At 40.0% G+C, this 23,792-nt stretch overlaps 1 long non-coding RNA gene across 2 annotated transcripts in view; it reads right to left on the bottom strand.

Moving 5' to 3' along the window:
- Positions 1-798: 798 nt before the first annotated feature.
- LOC140608023 (uncharacterized) overlaps positions 799-23,792 on the bottom strand; it is a 44,390-nt gene continuing 21,396 nt past the window's right edge. The window contains exons 3-5 of one of the 2 annotated variants that reach the window (XR_012009973.1): positions 16,597-16,707; positions 4,464-4,682; positions 799-2,663 (exon numbers count right to left, since the gene is read on the bottom strand). This is a non-coding gene — a long non-coding RNA (uncharacterized lncRNA). Of the gene's footprint in view, positions 2,664-3,707; positions 4,683-16,596; positions 16,708-23,792 lie in introns of those variants that run through there. The other variant, XR_012009972.1, reaches the window with a different exon arrangement.

The following is a 23,792-nucleotide window of genomic DNA, read 5'->3' as shown; positions in this document are numbered from 1 at the left end:
AGTGTTTTCTGATTCTCAGCTGGAATCCAAGCAATTGAGCTTTCCAGATAAATTAGGTTCACTATATTGGTATTAAGATTGTCAATGTTATTTTCATAACTCAAAACTTGGAGAGAAAATAGCAGAATATGTACCCTGAAGCAGCTGTTGCTAGATCATAAGTGTGAGGAAGGCAGAGACCATCTCTCTCTTTTTCATCATTGTATATCACCAGAGCAAATAGATTGAACACATAGAAAATAATATATACTGTTTGTATGAATCTCCATAAAATCCTATTTGTGTAGCTTTTGGATTACACAAAAGATAGAATTACTTCATCATCTGCTTATTTTCAGAATGGTCAAAAAGGAATTTTCTGAAAAAAAAATTTACTCAGAGGCCAAAATTTTAATATCTATTACAACTATTCTTTTATGTCTTATCTTACGTAGGGCCATTAGAAGCACATAAAATACTAAGATAATCCACTTTTCATATTTGTAGATACAAAATATTTTCTCCATATTCTTGGAATATTATGATGGGTATTAAACAATTTGTTAAGTATGTAGCTTAATGCATTTTTTGCATAAATTCTTACAGTTTTAGCTTTAATGATTCAGAGGCCAAACTGATCATGTTGAGGCAGTTCTGTGATTTAAATTAATTATAACCTTAAACTTACTTCATAATTGCAATCAGACTAGGCAAAGGCTTGATTTTCTTGAAACAACATAGAGTTAATTAGAGTGAAAATAATGAACTATATAGCAAGGGATTTCACTATAGTCTCATAACTCAATTTTTTTCTCTTCAAGTTTTTATTTAAATTCCAGTTAGTTTACATACAGTATAATATTAATTTCAGATATAAAATTCAGTGATTCATCGATTACATACAATACCCAGTGCTCATCACAACAAATGCCCCCACCCTTAACCCATCACCCATTTAAAACATCCTTGAGTTATTTCACTTAGCATAATGCTCTCTAGTTCCATCCATGTTGTTGCAAATAACAAGATTTCTTTTTTTTCTTTTTATGGCTGAGTAATATTCTGATGTGTGTGTGTGTGTGTGTGTACCACAATTTCGTTATCCATTCAATGGTCAATGGACATTTGGGCTCTTTCTATAATTGGGCTATTGTTGATAATGCTGCTATAAACATTGGTGCGTGTATCCCTGCAAATCAGTGTTTTCATGCCATTTCAGTAAACAGTAATGCAATTATTCATGTCTTCAGCCCACTTTTAACTGGATTATTTGTTTTTAAGGTATTGAGTCTTATAAATTCTTTACATATTTTGGATAGTAACCATTTATCAGATATGTCATTTGCAAATAATCTTCTTTCATTCTGTAGGTTACCTTTTAGTTTTTTAAATTTTCCCTCACAGTGCAGAAGTTTTTTATTTTGATGAAGTCCCAATAACTTATTTTTATTGTTGTTTCACTTGCCTTAGGAGACACATCTAGTAAGAAGTTGTTCTGGCCAATGTCAGAGAGGTTACTGTCTGTGTTCTCCTCTAGGATTTTGATGGTTTCCTGTCCCACATGTAGGTCTTTCATCCTTTTTGAATTAATTTTCATATATGGTATAAGAAAGTGATTCCAGTTTCATCTCACAATTAAATTTTAATGGGAACACTAGCTTCTGATTTTTGTTAAATGAAACAGAATATAAGCTTCTATCTGGGAGTTAGATAACCTTGAAAACTTTAGCATTTTATTGATGACTAGTATAGAAGCTACAAAAGCAAATTCTGTTCTTTGGGATCTAAAGTTACTGTGTTATTCTTTTTTTTTAAAATTTTTTTATTTATTTATGATAGTCATACAGAGAGAGAGAGAGAGAGAGAGAGGCAGAGACAGAGGCAGAGGGAGAAGCAGGCTCCATGCACAGGGAGCCCGACGTGGGATTCGATCCCGGGTCTCCAGGATCGTGCCCTGGGCCAAAGGCAGGCGCCAAACCGCTGCGCCACCCAGGGATCCCCCTACTGTGTTATTCTAATATAGGTTAGGTTATGCTATGGTGACAAACAATAGACATTTTTTTGTTATACCAAGACCACTTTAGGTTCCGGTGATTCACCAGATGGTGGCCCAACCTTATAGGTCCTTTAATCTCAGGGTACTTGCAATCTCAGTATTTGTGTCCACCATCTCTATCGCTGGGGAAAAGAGCACAGGGAATCTCATCCTGACGCAGGATTCTTTTACTCAGAAGAGATGCATGTCGCTTCCATTTCACAATTCATTGACCATGACAAGTCAAATGGTCATGTTCAATTTCACTGTGTGGGAAAGAGTCATTCTCCTATACGACCAGAGACAGTAACATAATGGGAAACATTGGTGAGTTCCAGGAATACTCCAGGAAGTGATGTAGTGGTTGTAAGAATCTGGTCCAACACCTTTTTTTTTTTTTTTAGGCAGAATCCTTTTTACTTCTCCATCTGATGATCATTGCATTGAATATAAATGGAATCTTTCTTCTGTAATTTAATCAGTACAAGCTAAAGTACAACAAAGTATGGCATAATTTACTGCAGTGGAATTTGGTAGGACAAGGTTCTGTCTTGGATTCCTTCCAAGGGGTGTGGGTACTTAGTTCTTAAGTGCCAGAGGGACTTGGTTACAATATTGCCTTGTTGAGAAAGCAGTTCTGAGACTGGACCTGGAAGATGATACCATAGTGAGGCTCTCATTTAATTATCTCCCTCTGGTGTGCGGCCCTGAGATAAGACACACAGTTGGAAAAGTAATCACAAGCTACTATAGTAGAATATCATTACATTTCAGATAGTTACTAGATGGATTTAAATATCCACCTTTTTTTCTATGAATCAGTGTGACACCACTTGTATCCCCTACTAGTTACTGACCTGACCTGTTGTTAACGAAAAGAATATATACACATAGTGAAGGTCTGATAAGATGCAGTAGGCAAGATGCGTTAGCTGTGATCTTTTTTTTCCCCCTCTAAACCAACCAGGGTATATTATCCATTTGCTGCTTTTAAGGCTAGATAGGATTTTCTGTCATGATTTTTTATTGCTGCATATAGATTCCTAGTTTGTGCAAGGAAAGTGTCAATAATTTGAACCTATTGTCACTTTCTTTAATGACCTTTGGCCATTATGAACTGAGAAAACTTTGTTCCAGCATGTTGGTAGTCCACTTCTAGACCTACTTTTTTTTTTTTTTTGAAGATTTATATTTTTATTTGAGAGAAAGAGAGAGAGAGAATGAGCAGGGGGAAGGACAGAGGGCGAGGGAGAGAGAGAATCTTAAGCAGAATCCTTGCTGAACACAGAGGCCGACTGGGGGCTCGATCTCCCAACCCCAAGATTGTGATCTGAGCCGTTATCAAAAGTCAGAGGCCTAACTGACTGAGCCACCCAGGTGCCCCTTGGACTAACTTTTTAACTGAAATGTATCATGGTCAACTGTGAATAAAAAGATGTCAAACATGTATTGCCCTGTGTATTTCTCCCATGCCACAGAAGAATCCTTAAGTGTAGCTAATAAATGAACTGCTCTGGTACACTGTCTTTGTCCTCTTAACACAGGATTTGCCTGGGGAGCACACATGGGACTCAGGGTGGGGCAGACACTGTGTTGAAAGTCCGTGAAAGTGCTTCTACAATGTGCCTTTCACAGTAAGTGCCAGCCATTTAAGCAGCAATCTGAATCAGAGAACGCACTTGAGGTTTGCCACTTGTCCACATTTTCCATTATTTTATTATTACCACATATGCAATTTTTATTCCTAACCACATTTCCATAGTTTGTCGCCTTTTCAGCAAAAACGGGGCAGTACATTAAAAGATGTTGTCTTGCAAAGGAACAAGAATAATATCCATTTATCGGGTACCCATACAGGATATTGGTGTCAATATTTTTAAAAGGAGCATCAGTCCCCTGGCCCGAGGGCATTAGAACATCCATTCTTTACTAGAGTTGTAGCCCCTTTTAGGAAAAGGAAACAGAAGAAAGGCATATTGCAGGGAAAAAGAGTTGATCTTTGCAGCTAATGAGAAAGATGTACACGGATTTTTAATTTTATTTTGTAATTGGATTTTTTTCTTCTATATTATTCTCCCTCATGACCTTCCCCCCAATATATTGTTGTATACAATGCCGTGCGTGTGGTCACCTCTATTCTTTCCTTCATCTAACAATCATGTATTGATGATCTACTATGTGACAAGAAAAAGCTGGTATTGGGGATAAGGAAATATGATTTTAAAACATTCACTGTTAACTAGGGGGAGATAACTAGATTAGGAATTATAAGAACTAGAGTAGAAATAGAAACAAGGTGATATATAGGGCCAGCAAGAAGGGCCAGTATAAGTATCTCTGGGGAAGGCGCAAAGGGAGAAGAATCCTCACAGCTTTCTGAGTGTGAAGGATAGGGACGAGTAGCTTAAAGGGGAATGACTGGCCCAGGCAGAGGGAAGAGCCCAGAGACCTTAATCAGCTGAAGTGGCAAGCATCCTGTCAAGGTAGTGCTTCAGGTGAGGAGGGATGTGGCAGAAAGAAGAATGATCAACCTCTGGAAGCTGCCTCATGACTCAGGACCTTGGTGCCATATTATGGATTTTGGGCTTCATCGTGTAGGTGGTGGGAGCCACTGAGCAATTGGAAACAGAGAGGGCGATGATCTGACTTCCATGTTGGAAAGATGACTCTAAAGGCAAAGAAAGCAAAGTTTTAATGAGAGGGCGCTGGGTTGCAGGCCTGAGGTGATGGCCGGAGTGGCAGCGGGCATGGCAAGAAGAGGAGGGACGCTGAGGGAAATTCAAACCACAAAAGTAAGAAAACTTGTGAAGTGATGGGATGCAGAGGGTTATGGAGAAGAAAGAATCAGTGATGACTTCCATATTTCTGGCTTGTGTTACTGGCATGAAACAAGAAAAGAAATACAAAAAATGAGCATTTTTGGAGGGAACATGAGTTTGAGATGCTTAAAAATTGAAAAGGATATAGCTGTGAATGCAATAGTACTGACTAACATTTATCGAAAACCCAGTATATGCCAGATATTGTTGTAAAATGTATATTTTATCTAATATAATTCTCACAACAGCCCAAGTAGCTATGGCTAGTATATTTCATCAAATCTAACATGTCATCAATTATAAAACACATCCTGATATCAAAGATGTTAAATGTCCTTTCTAGAATTGATAAAAATATGATATTATCCCCATTTTATGGATGAAGACACTGAGGCAGAGAGATTAAGTTATTTATGTAAAGTAATATAGTTAGGTTCATAGAGGAGTGGGATCCGATGGTAAACAGTCTGGCTTCAGAAACTGTTCATTTACTCACTGAGCTATGTCACTGCTTGGTACATGTGGCTTTCAGGAAAGAGGAGCGGGGATGGAGATTGAGTTCTGAGCGTTATCCGTAAAAAACTCTCATATGGCCAAGGTGGGGATGGGGTGTATGATACAGGATTCATGAATTTGTGATAAAAAAATTTAAATTAAAATGGAAATAACATCGATAATTACAACCAATGCTTTTTTTGCTACATTAACTCTTCTTAGAACATCAGAGTACACCTATTTTAGGCAAACGTCCTACAAGAGAAACAAAAGATGCAGTATTAGAGCAGTTGCGTATCAGAATCACCCAAAGAAAAATTGGAAGTTTTCAGAAGGGAGGCAATGGAGCAGTTGATTTTCTTGACCTGTCAGCTCTGAACTTCCCTGTGCACACTGCCATTTCCTCACATGTTCCGGGCGACGACAGCCAAGAGGAAGAGGAGGACGGAAACCAACCTGAGATGATTGCCAGGCAAGTGTGCAAAATCAAGGCTGTGGATTTGCACGTTATCTAACAATCCTGGGAATAATTAAATTTCTTACCTGTGGGCAGGTGTGTACTTGGCCATTTGCCTTTACTTATTAGGAAGACAATGTCACTTGGCGCATGCAGTGAGTCACTTTTTGGATGCGATCCTTCTGACTCAGTAGGAGCAAATTTGTTTTGCAGGCACAGTTTTTTTTCCCCCTTCTTTTCTCCCACTCTTGTCTTCTGTCTTCCATTTCCTCCTTGGATTATCAGCTCCCAAAAGCGGGAAGCCGAAGGGTGAACGTAAGGTTGCAAACAACAGCGACTTGGTTTTATGGAATTGCACGGGAAATGGAAAAGAAAGATTTGGAGCCCACTCCTCAGGTTGGTCTAAACCTTATCCAGACCAAAATGATCAACAGAAATCAGTGCTGATGAGGAGGGTTGCAGGAAAGCAGTGTCTCCGGGTCCTCAGCAGGCTCGGGTGCACATAGGTGTAATTTGCCTTTGAAAAGAAGACAGTAGAGTAGCCCAGCAAAGAGCGCTGCTTGGGGAGCCGGCCCTCCAGATGGGGTCAGTGTGAACAGTCAGTGTGAACAGTGTAAACAGCTGCAGCTTAACCCAAACAAAAGCACGTGTTTGTAAATGCCTTTGGTCCCACTCTTCCTGACAATAAACAGAGCAAATGGAGAAGCCACTTCGGCAAGGAATGGGTTTCCAAGAGAAGAGAGCTGTGCTTTGGAGAAGGATTCTAAACTTTTGATTTGCTGTGTTTTGGCTTCTGAAGAAATGGCTGGTTTCTTTAATTGGTTGTGGTTATTTAATCCCACTCTAGTTAAACCATCCTCACCAAGTGTTTTTGTTATTTTTTTTAACTCCAAAAATAACCCCCCAAAAACAAAACACATGGCGTATTTGTTTCAGGAAGGGTATTTGGATAGGAAAGAATTCTATTTATATCTCTTTGGCTATCACTGGCATAATGCAACCATCTCTGTATTTTTACTTTATATTTATTTTGTACCATAACTTCTCTATCAGCCCAACAACCCATATTAAGTAATCAGATCAGTTAGGTGATAAACTGCCTTATGTAAATCTTTTGAAAAGGAGGTGGCTTATAAATACATCCAAGATAAATACAAAATAGCGAAAGTACCAAAGTCATCTCCAAGAGGATAAAAACAATTTCTTTGCTAGAGAAAAGTTTGGCAAAGATATGATCTGAGACTCAGGGGGAAAGTATAATAATTCTCTGAAAGGTAGAAGTAGGTAATGAGCTGTCTTGTCTGCTGGGTGCCTGCATGGGTGGAACCCAGGCAAGGCTCAGGCTGAAACTTTTCAGAGAATGTATCAGAAATTATATTCTGCAGCTGCTAGCAGGGACTGTGAAGTGGTGTCCTCCACAGGAGGAAGACTTATGGTTGTCTCATTTAATGACAAGTCCAGAGGCAGGCAAGCTGATCTGTTACATGGCAGCTCCCTGATGTCATCAGGCCTGGGCTCTCTGTACTCAATCTTGGGCTTATAAAATGGTTGTTGGGGATCCCTGGGTGGCGCAGTGGTTTGGCGCCTGCCTTTGGCCCAGGGCGTGATCCTGGAGACCCAGTATCGAATCCCATGTCGGGCTCCCGGTGCATGGAGCCTGCTTCTCCCTCTCCCTGTGTCTCTGCCTCTCTCTCTCTCTCTCTCTGTGATGACTATCATAAAATAAATAAATAAATAAATAAAAAATAAAAATAAAATAAAAAATAATTAAAAAAAAAATAAAATAAAATGGTTGTTAGAGTTCCAGCAATCACATCCATGAGCAAGGGAGCTCTGCTTATTGAGATGGTCCCTTTTAAAGAGCTTTGCCTGAAGCCCTACCTACTAACATGCCTATCTTTGAAAGACCTAAGGAAGGTAGCTTTCCTCCCCGGGTCATTCTGCTAATAAGGAAGTGGGGGAGACTGATTATTGGGTAGATTCTGGTAATCATTGCCATAACCGGGCCCTGGATAGTGTCCAAACAATAGCTTAACAGCATTGAGGGCAAACCATGCTTATTTTATTATTTTAGCTAGGTCAAAGTTTTCAGAAGCTGAAATGCAGATGTTGCCTTTTTGTTAATACAGTTTACCGCCGAATATCATGTAGTCACTACTATGACATTTCACTACATCCAGGTATGGCTGAGCAATTGGGACCAGCAATTATAGAAAACCTGGCACCGAGAATTGAGTACTGATACCAACTGATCACATAATTCTATAGGACCATACTTCCTGCAAGAAGGTTACTATTATTATTATTATTTGGAATGGCATTTGAGGAGGTGAATGTGGAGCTGGTTCATTTTATTTAAAGCTGTTTTTCCAAGGGCTTCTAAGTAGCTGACTCCGCCTTCTTGGATCCCATATGATAGAGATGGAATGGCCCCAGGGGTTTCAGAATAAAACTCTAGTCATTAGAACTTTTCTAATGATGTCAATGGTGTAATAAACAGTTTTGCCATTGGTTTGGTATTTATACTCTAAGGACATGCAAACCACTGATATCTATCTTGCAACCCTCGGTCCATCAACAGCCGTATGACTCTTCTTACAAAATCCCTGGTGGTCAACGTGGCCCTCACCCCCACCCAGCATATACTAATAGGATCTCAGTAACAAGTTCACTTCTGAAAAGAAAGGGTTAAAACACAAAAAAATCTTTATTTAACTCTAACAATTTTTTTAAAGATTTTATTTATTTATTAATGAGAGACATATATATAGAGAGAGGCAGAGACGCAGGCAGAGGAAGAAGCAGGCTCCAGGCATAGAGCCTGACGTGGGACTCGATCCTGGGACTCCAGGATCAGGCCCTGGGCTGAAGGCGGTGCTAAATTGGTGAGCCACCCGGGCTGCCCTAACAACAATTTTATAATTGCATCAAATGAAGGTAAGCAGAAGTTGTTGGTAATGTAGGTTCTACCATATTTGAAATGATTATTTTGTTTTATAACTGGGGCAACCTCATGGAAACAAAGAGAGGGTTTCATGATGGCAATTACTATATATGGCAAAAGTAATCTAGACTACATCCCAGAACATTCGGCTGGATTGTGGATCACCAACTGACTCCAGAGAGCCTCTGTGCTTGGATTAGCTCCACTGGGCATGAAACAAGGCACAAAATGGGCTGTTCTTTTCTTTTTCTAGAGAATTTCATACGTAGCTACACCCCCGTGTGAAAAATAGAAATGATTTTTGTTTTTAAATTGGAACCAACTGAACCAACTCAAAAAAAAAAAATGTGGAAGGAATAAATTCAAGTGTGTGAAAGCATAAAGAGGCAAAAGGAAATAATTCTATTATAATTATTTTTCAACAAGGGCTTACATCTGTTTCTAATTTATACAGATTATTGACACATCTGGATGTTTGGCCTTAGGAATTGTAAGTTGCTGTGGTGGCATTTATTTTTTGAATCAACTCTTCAGACCACCCTGGAACTCAGGCAACTAGTTTGGAGAGAAGGTTGTGATATTTTAAATAAAGTTACCTTCTGGCATTTCAAAACCAGTGCAAATGGGATTCTATAAATTGTGGTTTTGCATATTTGACACCTGCAGGAAAAATAAGACCAAAGCCAAAGGCCTAATGGCTTGACAATGACAAATTATAACAGCCAGATAAAGCTATCAAAGGGACACTGGAGATGGGTGTAAGGTCAGCCATTCACATTAACCGTGGGGGACCCTAGATTTCAGCAGAAACCAAATAGTAACGGAGCAAATGACTGATGAAAATGTTGTTTTAACGTGGCCTGACAAAAGTATGCGTTCTAACAATGAAAATGGGATTGTTAAGAAGTAACGTTGATTAATACTTTACCTCTTGGACTGATTCCTTTTGTAATCAGGAGCTAACTTTTCTCCCTATGTGGTCTGATTGTAGTAATTTATTCCAAGGGTATGAATAATGGGAATCATGGAGCAGACCCTTAAGATTTTAGAAAACAAGAACATGATGAAACACTTATTTCATGGCAAATATTTCTTAAATGGAGTAGCATGATTTTATTAAAGGGAACAGAAGACCATACATCAAAATCCTAACGTAAATCGGCAAAAACAAAACAAAATTCTCTGATCTAGTTCTTTAGTCTAAAGGTATAACAGAAATCATTAAGCATACAATATGCTTTGATTACTTTTGGGAAGAAAGCTCTGGAGCTCCTGGAGTAGTTTGGGTTTTTTGTTTAGCTGTCACAGCAAACCTTAAAAATCTCTCCTGTTGGAGGTGAAGTTTCGCTAGACAGGGTGATGTTGCATGGCAGATTGACATTAAAAAAAGGACATCTGGCTTTAGCATTCTTTGGAGCAATGATTGTGTTCCATTTTAAAAGGAAATGATCACACTTATAGAATATCTGATATGTTCTAGAAACAAGCTTATCTGTTGTGCTGACATTCCTGTGTCTTTATGTACCATTTTATTGAGTGTTCATAAAACGAGAACACCAAATGCATACCAATGCCTGAGATAAATGATAAAATGTTCCCAAGTATCAACCTCAAGTCAATTCATGATGTGTAATGGAGGCCTACTTCTTAAGGCCTTTTTAGTAGAGATGGCAATGAAGGAATCAGAATCAGTAGGCCCAAATCCAAAGACCTCACCTTGTATAAGATAGCTATGTAGTTAGCAATGCTCCTTTCTGCATTTCAGTACAGTCTTCTATTTTAAAAGGCTAATGGGTGTCCACTGGGATCAATTAATAGCCTCTGAGAATGGTTTCCTTGCAACTCAGTAGGGCGGCATGGTAATATGTACAATATTGACTTGAAGGGTTTAAAAACCAATATTGCTTAAAGTATCACCTACAGTGTTGTCATTTTCAAGCCTCAGGTTTCATGAGTGTGTGATTCACAAAGCTAGTTTAGAATATTTCTAGTTAGTTTTGAGTTTCTAACTCTTGATTAAGCACAAATGGCCCTCTAATAGATGCTTTAACAAGGGAAGACAGGAGTGAACATGAATACTGACTTCTACAGGTACACGAGCATTTCATGAAGTGAAACTTTGCCTTGAAATCACTGCTCTGCTACTGGAAATAATAGTAGGCTGGCTTGAGCTTTGACCCATCCTCTCTTTTTCTCTGTGCATAGCAAGTGACACTGGCTATTTACCCAGAGCAGGGCTAGGAGGAAAAATTTTAAAAATGTTTTTAGTTTTTTAAATAACAGACCTTTGGAATGCTCATGCACACTGACAGGGGGTCCGGTCAAGTGTAGAAGTGGTTCTCTTCCAGGTAGATCACCAGACTGGGCTGGGATGCCCAGAAGACAATCATTCCTTGGTTTACAACTAAGAGAATCCATTTCTCTCCCAACAAACTTTTCCTTGGCCTCTCTTGAAGCTACAAATCAAAAGACAGGAAGGAACAGGACCCGGAGGAAATCAGATGTAGAAAGTGCCAGTTCAGAGAGAAAAGAAAAGCAAGAGGGAAGAAAGAGAGAAGCAAAAAGGCAGCACTAGGGCTGGACCTGATCTTCAAGATTCAATTTCTCTGATGTGCCGCACCTCCACACCTCATGCCTCTTCTTTTGCTTCTGACTGGAGGTTGGGAGCTGACGAAATAGGTCTTGGGGCAAATGCTATTGCATGCTTAAGGCGAGGCAGTCCCAGAATGCCGAAGGTGGAAGGTGACACTGGAGGTCACTGGTCAAACTCCCTTCTCATAAGACGAGGGATCATGGCTCAGAAAGGTGAAGGGATGAGTGGAAATCTCTAAGCATGACCCAGAACAAACCAACATCTTTGGCTGGTTTTGGGGTCTAGAGTAAGAGGAAATAATTATTAAAAACATTCCGAACAGGGATACCTGGGTGGCTCAGTGGTTGAACATCTGCCTTTGGCTCAGGTTGTGATCTTGGGGGCTCAGGGATCGAGTCCTGTATCGGGCTCTGCATCGGGAAGCCTGCTTCTCCCTCTGCCCATGTCTCTGCCTCTCTCTCTGTGTCTCTCATGAATAAATAAATAAAACCTTAAAAAAATATGTAAATAGCTGTCTCTTAGTATTTACTGAGTATGTAGGGTACATTCCCTGTGTTAAATGACTTAACACATTTCACTGACAAATTTGATGCATACAAAGTAGATATGCAGTGGTATTAGCACCACGCTCTAACCAACTGAGCTAACCGGCCACTTATGCAGTGGTATTATAAGCCGGATGAACACAGATGGCCACACTATGAAGGTGATAGTTCACCATTCAGAGAAAGAAAAGGAACTTTCTCTCCAGGCCTCTGGGACTAACAGGTTGGATGGAATTCTCAGAGGAATCATGTCAAGGCTTTGCCCGTGATGACGGTTTGGCCTGTCACATTCCGATGGAAGGAATCCTTGAGATTTTTCGGTTTGTGGAGGTGGGAGCATTTCTCCCTTCAGCCATTCCAGAGGGCCTATTGCTTAGTGGGAGTTGGAATCTTGAAGTGGTTTCTAATCACTACCTGAATCATCAGGAAGGACTCTTACTATTCTCTTTTTCTTCTTCCTTTTTTGTTTTTTTCTTCATCACGCTGTGGCTCAAGGCTTTTTAGGAGATCTGCTCTGATTTCAGAACCCGTATACAATCTTTCTCAATATTTGTTTTTCTCTTTTGACTGGTTGAATCACATTCATCTTTGATCTCTCACCAACCAGAAATTCCTATTCTTTTGACTCATTCATTTTCTTTACCAGGAAATATGGAAATGAACCTCTGTGTTATCATGTCTAAACCTTACATGATTTTCTGTTTTCTTTTCATCTAACCTTTAAGTTGGTCTCAACTATGTTTTCAATTTACAATGCTTGTTTTAAAACTATTTCTAACAGAAAATGATATTTTACTTATTAATTAGTAAGACCTTTCATTCTATATCCTAACTTTAACTTTGTAGGCCTAATATCCTTTTTGTTTTTCTGGATTGAGGACTCAGTACCTTATGGTTATCCAGAAATCTATAATTCTTTTTTTTATACACTTATTTTGTTACATAAACTCATACAACCATTTCTGATACTTTCTTTTTTCACTTAAATAGTCATTGGGATCTTTATGTTTCATAGAGTAACATTAATTTTGCTATTATTACAGAACAATCTCTAAAGTCCCAATTTTGGACTTTTAAGCTTTGACCTCCAGTTTTCCTGATGAGGGAATGTACATTCTGTGTCTAAAATGTCACTTCACAGATCCTGGGTGGCTCAGTGGGTTGAGCCACTGAGAGTGGGTCTCTCTCAGGTAGTGATCTCACAGGTTGGGTTGTGGGATAGATAGAGCTCCTCATGCAGCTCTCTTCTCAGCAAGGAATCTGCTTGAAGATTCTCTCCCTCTGCACCTCCCCCTACTCATGCGTTCTCTTTCTCTTTCTCTATCTCCCCTCCAACATTAAAAAAAATAAATACGTCTTTAAAAAATAAAATGAAATGTCACTCCAGGTAAACTTGTCCTTTGAGGTTTGGCTCAAATCCTTTGTCCTTCTGAATGTCTTAGGTAATCCTGAGACAGGGCATTTCCATTTCTCCTGGCCTCTCCTGGCCCTGGATTCCTGCTTCCCCTGACTAGCTCAGCTCATGGCTAACCCACTTCTGTATACTTTTGCCATTGCATACTCTGTACCCCACAAAGGGCACTGTCTGGGTCTTTCTTCTCTACATTCCAAGGCTCTGAGTTTAGCAGATGTTCACTGAAGTTCAGGGTCAAGGAGTTGTTGCATTAATTAAAAGAAATTTAAATAATAGAACCATTAAAATTTAATATGTAATATTGCAGTGCTCAAAAATCTTTGGTCTTTGGGAACTTTTTACTCTCTACCTTTACCTATTTTATTCTCTGCCTGGCTTGTGATCCTCCTTTCTCTACTCTGCATCTTCCCTCTGGTCATAACTCCATCCCAAGTCTTGAGAGTTTAATTATCTCAGTAAGTCCTGCCTTTCACCAGGGCATCTCTTCAGGATCTCAGCTTACACCGAATGTTTCAGTCAGGTCTCTTCCAACTGGGACTTTTTTTTTTTCCTATAAAGAACTCTGGCACCTGTCGTCAATCTTCCCTGGCAGCACATCCCTTGTCCCTCCTTCCAAATCAGATGAGTTTACACCAGAGAAAGCTGTACCTTTTTTGCAATAAACCTTTTGGTATTCTTGTTATTTTAAACATCTTATCTCATTTTATTTAAAAATATTTTTAGTGTTCTAATTTATCTTACATTGAAAATTCTCATGAGGAAATTATGAAAGCTACAGTGTTGTCAAATTTAATACAAGTGAATATAAGTGAAAGTTATAAATTGAACATGCACTTTTTCAGAAGGCTTTACCCCAATGTTGCATTAAACTTTGTTCTTTTTTCTCCTCTCTAGTGACTCAAAGTTATACATTCTATTCTATTTTTTATGGTTAGTGTCAATTTAAGGGGAAATATATATATATATATATATACATATATATACCTAGTTCTTGATCATCATCGAGAATGAAAAAGTATGGATTGTCCTTGGGCTAAATGAGAAATTTAACACATCTTTGGAATTACTAGAAACTGTTGAAATAATCTGAAGTTTTCAATCCAGATTATTTTATTATGTATTCTGCACTTTCAATTTCAAGAAGCCCCTTTATCTTTTCAAACAAATGTTTTAAGTCTCACCATTTCATGAACAATTGTTTAGACTTAGCTATTTTACCAAATCTATTAGTTACTACTCTTATAGAGCATCTTTTCCTTTCTTTGGATTCCCTGTTTGAAGGGAAGAAGCCCTCCATTCTATGTCTTCCCTGGACGTCCAAAGCACCTAAGTTAGCTTCTTCGGCCTTTGCCAGCCCTCTTCTCTACACCCAGAAATCACAAACCATAAATGATGCAAAACCTTCCCTGGTCCTCATGAACTTTGACACTGGTCTGAAGCTGAAACAGTTCCTGAATTTGTTTCATTGATTTTTGTGGCCTGTCCTTGTCTATCAGTCTGTTCTGATCTAGAGGGTCCAGGGCAGGGTCTTAGGGGAAGGCATACCTGGTAGACTTCTCCTCCACTGGTTGGTTGGTATGCTAACACTTGTCATCACCTGTGCTGTTTCTTGTGCACATTGTGAAACCCTAGTTTTTTATTGTATTATTTCAGGAGAAGTAGAAAGTAACATTGATGTGTGTAGGAATCCAGTAGCTCGAGGTTTGTACATTTCCCAAAAGGGAAAGGACATAGTGTGGTAAATAAAATAATATAAAGACTAGTATCCAGAAATCTATATCAGAACAGTCAAAGCAACTACTTAACAAGAACTGTATTTCTTATTTCCTGTGCTAAATCAGCCATGGTCTCTGCCCTCCAGGAGCTCATAGTTTTGTCAGGGAGATCTGAGGGAAAGAAGAAAAGATGTGGAAAAGCTGAGTTCAAATCCCCATTCCATCACTAGTAGTTGTGTGGGGTTGAGTAAGTCACTTAATTTCTCAGAGCCTTTATTTCTGATTTCTTCTGACAAAAACAGATCTTTTCATTAAGAGCCATATTAAGAGCCCATTCCATCACTAGTAGTTGTGTGGGGTTGAGTAAGTCACTTAATTTCTCAGAGCCTTTATTTCTGATTTCTTCTGACAAAAACAGATCTTTTCATTAAGAGCCACATAGTTTGACAGCAAGAAAAACAGAAAAGGATAAGAAAATTGCTCTCAAGGGCCATGACCCATTAGGGAGTCAGGACAAGAACATAAGATAATGTAAAAACATTGGTGTCCTGTGTGACAAATGATCCTCTATGGCACTCCTGTGAAGTCAGAAGAGACACAAGATAGTGGGAGAGGAGAGAGATGTTATTTAACATCAACTGAACTAAAGAATACACTGTTTAGTGCTTGTTTTGATCTCTGATCTCAGTTTTAATACAGCAGGTGGGGCACAAAATTGGCAAGAGAGAGAAAGGAAAGTTCTGGGACAGGTGGGGTGGCCGCCTGGGCAGCTGGCCAGTGTCTAGTAGCCGCACTCATCCCCACATAGAACATTCTACTATCAGATAGGATATGTTCCACCTCATACAGTGTCTTCCATATGTCTCAAAATATTGACAGCCTTAAGAAATGATGTAGAAGAGCAAATAAAAAGTGAGGAAGAGAGCGATTACCCAGGACAAACAAGAAGGATGGAGGCCAGCTGTTCTCCATTCTTCCCAAGGACAAAGAGTTCCGTCCTCTGATCTGTCCCAGGGCATTATCTTATTGCACTTAGCACTTTCTACCTTGGATCGCAGTTATTTATGTACAAAGCTTATCTTCCCTACTGAACTGCAAGCGTGTGGAGCCCAGAGCCTGCCTCTTTTGCCTTTGGATCCCCTTGGTGCGGGCCTCCCACCTACTAGGAATCCAGTGTGTTAAAGGCACAGAAGGGCTGGAAACAGCAGTGGTAGGGATTTAAATCACATCAACTTAAGGACCATTTTCATGAGAGCTGTTGAGTCAGGGAATACTTTGCTGAGGGAATGTTATCTGCTTCTCTAGAGGTCTTAAAAAAAAAAAAAAACATAGTCTCATCCATTTGAAATGATTTAAATATGGTCTTGCATATGGCCAGAGGGAGAGAGCAGCTGAGCTCTCAGGATTCCTTCCAGAGCTCAGAGCTCTGATTCTGTGACGGGAAACAACAGCTTCTTCTTTTCTCTCCTTCATTCTCTCTTCTCCAACTTCCTGGTCAACCACTTGAGAGTGATAAATGATTGATAGAATTTGTGTGTCTTATCCCTTCATGGAAGTTTCCTCTTACCTAAAAGAGAGATCTGGGCTTGGGATGACTCACCTGAACAAGGTCCAGCTCTTATCTGAGGCCGTGGCAGGTCTCTTTCTGCCTACTGTAATGACTGTGCGTGTAAGAGGCAATCAGATGGCGGGGCTGCTTCCCTCATCTGGCCTGAAAGGAATGGAGGTTGTTAGTAATTTGAATGTTTTTTGGATAGGTCGTCTTCTGGAAACCTTCCATATGGGGTCTCGAACCTTGGCATGCAGACTTTTTTGAAAGCATCTAAGATCTCTCTGATTGGCCTTGGATGTAGCCCTGCATGCCAGTGATCATATATGGCGGCCAGGAGAGCTTTTCCCTTCTCCTGTTTCTCACCTGTGGCACTAAGTGAGAATAAAGGGATTTCTGAGAAGAGAACTGCATTCTTCCATTTGACAGTGAAATCATGTTACTCTACCTGAAAGGAACTCTACCTCCTAAGTCTAATTTTCAAGCAGTTTTGGAATTAGATGTTCAAGGACCACTGAGAATGCATCTTTCTATTTTTGATTTCTCATTTCACTTGGGCTCTAGAGATTCCTTGTTTGCTTCTATTTCTTGGAATTTCCTTTTGAAAAATGAAAGTAAATGGTAGAGAACTGCTGGTGGTTTGATGAGACCAGGTTTTTCAGGAAAGGGGAGAGTAGTAGTTCAACATTGGTATTGAGCCCTTACTCTGGGTTATTAGAAGCTAGGAATAGCACCTGCATCTCATTGCTTATCTGTTAGCTCCAGGTCTCCACTGGTGAAAAAGCAGCAGGTTTTTTAGAGGTGGGCCTCCAGATTTTGGTAAGCTACTTGGGGTAGTCATTTTGGGTCATAGAAAGATGAGATATTCAATAAACATATTCTGGAAGTTAATTGTATTGACCTCTGCTCTCCAGTATGGTGTCACTAGCTCCATATGGCTACTGAACATTTGAAGTGGGGATAGTCTCAACTGAGATGGCCTGTGAGTGTAAAATACACACCACAATTCCAAAGGCTCAATACAAATAAAGGATGTAAAAAAGCTCAATGATATGCTTCATTGATTATAACAATGAAATGATTGTACTTTGGATATACTGGATCAAATAAAATATACTACTAAACTTAATTTTGCCTGTTGCTTTTTAGTTTTCTTAATATGGCTACTAGAACATTTAAAAATATGTATGCAGCTTAGGACACTTGGGTGGCACAGTGGGTTAAAGATCAGACTCTTTGTTTTGGCTTAGGCCCTGATCTCAGGGTCATAAGATTGAGCCCCATGTTATACTCTGCGCTCAGCATGGACTCTGCTTGAGAACCTGTCTTCCTCTCCCTCTCCCTCTGCCTCTTGTGCTCATGCACTCATGCTCTCTCTCTCTATCTCTCAAATAAATAAATCTTTTTTTTAAAAAATTTTTTAAAAATAAATCTTTTAAAAAATAAAATAAATCTTTAAAAAAATACATACGTGGCTCAAATTATATTTCTATTGGATGCTACTTTAGACGTAGCATTGGAAAGCAATGGGAATAATTCTTCTCACCAGACTTTCTCCTTTACTCTATTTTCTCTAAGTACTAAAATTGTCCAGTTTTGGCAAAGATGCTGTGTCATCTTAAAAGGAGTACATACCCTTCTCCACATTTCTTGTTTTTCCAATTAGATTGTAAGTATCTTGGGTGGCTTTAACTCATAAACTCAACAAAACCGTAATGTTAAGTATGGTGCTGGGTTCTGGGATTGCAACATTGAATAAGAGCTGGCCACTGCCCTAAGAACTTGCTGTCTGGATATTGGATAGGAAAGTACATACGTGCTAGAATCAAATTCAAGCAGTGCTGTGGTAGAAGCTAGCTCAGGGATTCCATCGAATCACCTATTTCTATAATTGCCTTAGCTCTACTCAAACATCTTTATGTATTACTTGTTTTTATCACATAGATAAAAGATAGTCATTGCAAAAAAGAGAGAGAGAGAAAGAAAAAAGAACAAGGAAGTAAAGATAAAGCAAAAACACAAAGTTCCTGATTGCTCCTGTTACCATTTGGATATAATCCTTTCCAGTAATAAGGCTGTAAAGTGTCAGAACTCAAACTCAGATTAGGCATAGCAGAAAGGGAGTTCATGGATTTTCAATCACTGGATTCGGAGAGTCAAGCAATTATCAACTGTCTATCTGTCCATCCCTCTCTCTTCATTCTCAGGCAGACTTTCTGCTTATCCTGGAAAGACAGACCCTGACAGTTCAGGCTTATATGATCTTTAGTACGTGAAATTTCAGTTGGGGAGAGAGAGAGAAAGAGGGAGAGACTGGATCAATCATTGTGTCAAGAAAGATGAATCTAATTGGTTGACCCAACAAAACCCATGGGCTGAGAACAGGAAAAGAACATTTTCCCACAGACAAAGAAGCAGAAAAAAACATGTCTGTCTATGGCTTGTCTACCTACTTACGAACCTACTTTTTTTAATTGTAATAAACTACTGTAGGGAGGAATGAGAGAAATAGAAAGTGCCTAACACTTCTTAATTTAACAATACAGACTCATTTTATTAAAAGGGGCAAGACCAAAACCAAGTTAATAGAAGAGATAGCCTTACTTCAATGTAACATTAGACTGCTTTGTCCAAGAAAAATTTTATCCCCTTTGTTGAGGTGCTTATCTCTTCTTCATTGACATTTCTGGTAAGGGAATCAGTTGTGGCTCCTTCTGGTTGGGAGACCAAACTGGACATTCAGGCTCCTCATTCACTTCTGACCATAGTATGAGGGCCCATCTTACACCACCCCAACCTCATCTGACATAAGAGACCTGAGCCCCAGGTTTGAGACAGGGTAAGTGGTGCTGCTCAATTTTGCTGGATGCAGAAAGGGATTTAGAGGCAGAACCTCTTCTTTCTGATGTAAGGTGGAGCATTGCTTCTTTCCACGGGAGGAATTGGGATTGGGTGGGGGCATAGGGCTGATAGACTTGAAGAATGGGCTAGAGTTGGGGAGGGGGAAATCAGAAGAAACTATTCAGGAGGAAGAGAGAATTTCCAGGGGGCACTCTTGTTGCAAAGACCTAAGTCTAGCAAAGCCTCTGTTTTGGTACAAGGGAACAATGACATTAGGTAGCATTCTGCTTTTGTTCCTCCTGTACTTTTCTATGATTTTAAGGTGGACCTGATCCTACAGTAGCTCCATTCTTACCTGACTAGGCAGGGTCTGGGCCAGATCTGGGGGATCTGATGGAGAAGGGATGTCAGTCATAAGAGAAAGGAAGTTTAGAGACCCATGTGGCAGCGATGGCTGAGAAGACTTCCTAGGTTGGAGAGACAATAAGAGAAGAATGAATTCCTTGATCTGCACCCCTTTTCTGCTGAAATGATTAGTGAGATATGTCTTGGGACCAATAAAAGAGAGGTTCTGACATTTCCATACAGATAATCTCTGCCACTCAGAAACTCAGTAGATCTCCTTGTAGATACTTGACTTGAACTTGGGTTTATTTCATGCTTTTATGATAATTGGGGGGCTTCTTTTTTTTTTTAAGGATTTTATTTATTTATTCATGAGACACAGAGAGAGAGAGAGAGAGAGAGAGAGAGGCAGAGACATAGGCAGAGAGATAAGCAGGCTCCATGCAGGGAGCCTGACGTGGGACTTGATCCCTGGTCTCCAGGATCACACCCTGGGCTAAAGGCGGCACTAAACCACTAAGCCACCTGGGCTGCCCAATTGTGGGGGTTTCTAACAGAGAAGAGCCAGAGTGGCAAATACTGATGCTCGAGTGCTCTGAATGGTAAAAGGTCTTATACCTATTCACGGGGCTCCACAAAGTTGTCTCTGTGGTACCTTGAAAAGGCACCTCTCTTGATCTACTTTAGGATTCTTTTGGCTCCAGATAAAGGCAACATGTTTAGGCTGCAGAAAGGTCAAAGGACACAAATAAATAACGGGTATGCATATTGAATGAAGAGCAGCAACGTTTGCTTCTAAAATCGATACATCGCCTATTAATCTGATCATATAGAACATGGTTCTCAGACTAACATAGGACATGATAAAATTTGATTTACAGAACAATGTACTTTGCAAAATAAATGATTGCAAAACACTTTGAATGTGTAAAGTATTATATGGACGCTTAATGATCATGGCAATTATTTTACAACTTAATTGTAGGAAAATGAAAGCATGGTAGCTTAACGAATTCAAACATTTGTCAGACTACGTACTATGAGGGAGATAAAAAGGAGAGTGTGTAGCTTAATGTCACAGTCTGCGATTGTTAAACCTATAGTCAGACTTCTCAGCATTTTTTAAGATGGAGAGAGCTATAAAATGACTTTGATTATGCAGATCATTAGCTTTAAGTGAATTATATTTTGCATTCCATAAGAATAATCTTTTAAAGAAACAACAAATGTTACAGTCTGGCATGGCACTAGATATGACAGAGCTGATAAAATACATATATGGGGACTTGTGTGATTGTGATGTGACTTTTCCCACGAGTGGAACCTCGAAACCTGTGCCCCAACTCAGCCCTGAGCACCTGAAATTAGGTGCATCTCTTTAAAAAAAAAATCCATATATTGCAATAATAAGATGATGTAGGTTGGGCTTTGGAGTGGATTTACTAAAGGCAGTAATGCATGCTGTACATTTTGTCAAGGATTACGAAACACTGGACACTGTTCCATCCACAGAATTTCCCTGCTGATCCTGAGAGTTGCATGGAGTAAATTGAATGTAAATGGGAATTCGAGTTTTATTGTATTTGGCTACCAAGTCTATTGAAGAAATAGCTTACTTTGCCAGTTCACTAGACATGCTTTTGGCCTTGGGATTTTTATACCTTTGGTCCTTGGTTACAGTAGTTCATACATAATAAAAAGAGATTAAAGTTATTTCCTATCATGAGATGAATAATATTTAACATAGCTATTCAACGTATCTAACTTGTAACCTTTGACCAAATAACTGAAATAATTCGATTTTTAAAATCAGATTTCAGTCTGCTTTGACGTGAATTGATTCACTGCTTCCAACTAAAGTTTTGAAATAGGCATTTAAGCGTACGTGGCTTTCCTAACATATAAGGAAGGTCAGTGCCCAAATAATCTTTCATATTTGCAGTTCAGATTTACTCTCTCACAATCGTTTTGCAACCCATCTGCACAGGTTTTACACCTTTGAGGTATAATCCCAAGTAATTTATCACTTTTTCTGTACACTAAAATTAAATGGTTTAATTCTTAGGGGATTAGTTGAGAAAACATTTGCTGTTTCGGTCAAGCCTCTATAATCTATATTTCTCCAAGTTGTTAAAATGTCAGATTGAAAGAGGGTCATGCAAAGTAACAATAAAGTTCAAAGAGAGTAAACTATATTCTCTCCAGTTATTGCAATTTTTTATCAGTCTCATTGATCCTGGATAATAAATGCACATTGCTGTAAGTTTCTGAAACTCAAGAAGATGTTAAGACGATCAATTTTATGAATAAATGTATCACTAAAAAGAGGATTTTGCTGCAAGGTCAAGAGCTGGCTCCTTCTGAAAAAAAATCCTGGGCTTGCGTTTTCACACAGATCTTTGACAATTTCCGAACATTTAAAATAATGTAGTTAAAAGTATGTGTGAAAGGCTAATGTCTGTAGTTCAGCTGCACAATTAACAAATTAATGAACTCAGTTTCCGCTTACCCTTGAATTATAATTGCTAATTGGTTAATCTAAGTAAAGCTTCAGGCCTTTATTGGAAGTGTTCGAATTTGAAAGCCCTGGTGGCTTGAATGTCCTCAACTAATACTCAAGACTTGTGAAATTTAAACATACTTGTAAAATCTAGGCGTCTATTGATGCCCATCAATAGGCTGTCATCAAAGCCCAAATCTATTAGCAAAACAAATAAGCAGCCTTTGGAACTGAAAGGTAAATATAAGAATCTATGAATACACTGATTGCTCTTTCATGTTACAGCTGTTAGCTCAAATTTGGACCCCAGCAATGAAGAGAAACTCCTGCGTGTGTGTGCACGCGTGTGTGTGTGGGGGGGACGTGCAAGTGCACACAGGCACACTTGTAGATATTGCCTCCGGGGAATTCAGTCTTAATTCTGAAAAAATTCTATGTTAACAATTTTATGTGTAATTGGCGCATGGACACGGGTCCTTTCCCACCCTTACTTGAAAGTCTTCTTGCTTCTTCCTTCTCGGTCATCTCCCCTTCCCTGGAGCCTGACCTTGCATGCCCGGGCGTTTCCCCGTCTCCCGGCGGGGCCTGCGCATCCCACGGGGCAGAGTCTGGGCCCCGCCGCCGCCCGGCAGCTGCTGCCCGAGGAGCAGCGGTGGGTGCTCCCTGGCAGGGAGGACCGGGCTGCGTTAGGGATGTCCTGCTGGGGACCGAGAAACCGTGTCCCCCGACAGCCAGTCGGTAGGAGGCCCTGTGTTTCCATTCTCTTTGACCAGATACCAGCCTTGAGCCACCGGTGCCCGTAAAAGGCTGACTTGCAAAAACGCCGCAGCCGCTTCGGGGAGCGGCCGGGAAGCTGCAGGACTGGCAGGACAGCGAGATTCGAGGGCTAACGTGCAGTACGCGCTTATGATTTTCCAGGTCTCCCAAATGCATGAAGTAGGACCCCCCCCCCCCCCCGCCCCAGCTGTTGCCAGAGCTCCGAGACAGGTACCGCGGTGGGTGCATAAGACAGGGGTCTCCTGTGGGTCCGGGACTCCACAGACTGGGAGGGAGGGCAGTCGCCAAGCCTAGCACCAAGGCCGGGGGCTGTGGGGGGGGGGGGAGTGGATGCGCACCTGTCAAGGGAGCACCCTGTCCAGGACCCTTTCTCTGTCCGTGGTGGTGTGGTGTGCTCACAGCAGCACTTTGTGAAGGTTCAGCGCACCGGGACTGTTAGGATGGAAGTGCTTGAGGGCATGGATTCTGGGGTCAGGACTGCCAGCCTGAGGCTACTACAAGAGTGAGGGTGACAAGGACTTGGTCAGTGAGTTTGATGGAAAAGAAAGAAAAGAAAAAAGAAAAGAAAAGAAAAGAAAGAAAGAAAAGAAAGAAAGAAAGAAAGAAAGAAAGAAAGAAAGAAAGAAAGAAAAGGGAAAAGGAAAAGGAAAGAAAAGAAAGGAAAAAGAAGAGAAAAAAGAAAAAGAGAAGAGAAAAGAAAAGGAAAAGAAAAAAGAAAAGAAAAAGGAAAAGAAAAGAAAAAAGAAAAGAAAGGAATGGAGGGGAGAGGAGAGGAAAAGAAAAG

Source organism: Canis lupus, chromosome 17, assembly GCF_048164855.1.
Source record: "Canis lupus baileyi chromosome 17, mCanLup2.hap1, whole genome shotgun sequence".
Classification (NCBI taxonomy): Eukaryota; Metazoa; Chordata; class Mammalia; order Carnivora; family Canidae; genus Canis; species Canis lupus.
This window is presented reverse-complemented; position numbering and strand designations above follow the sequence as displayed.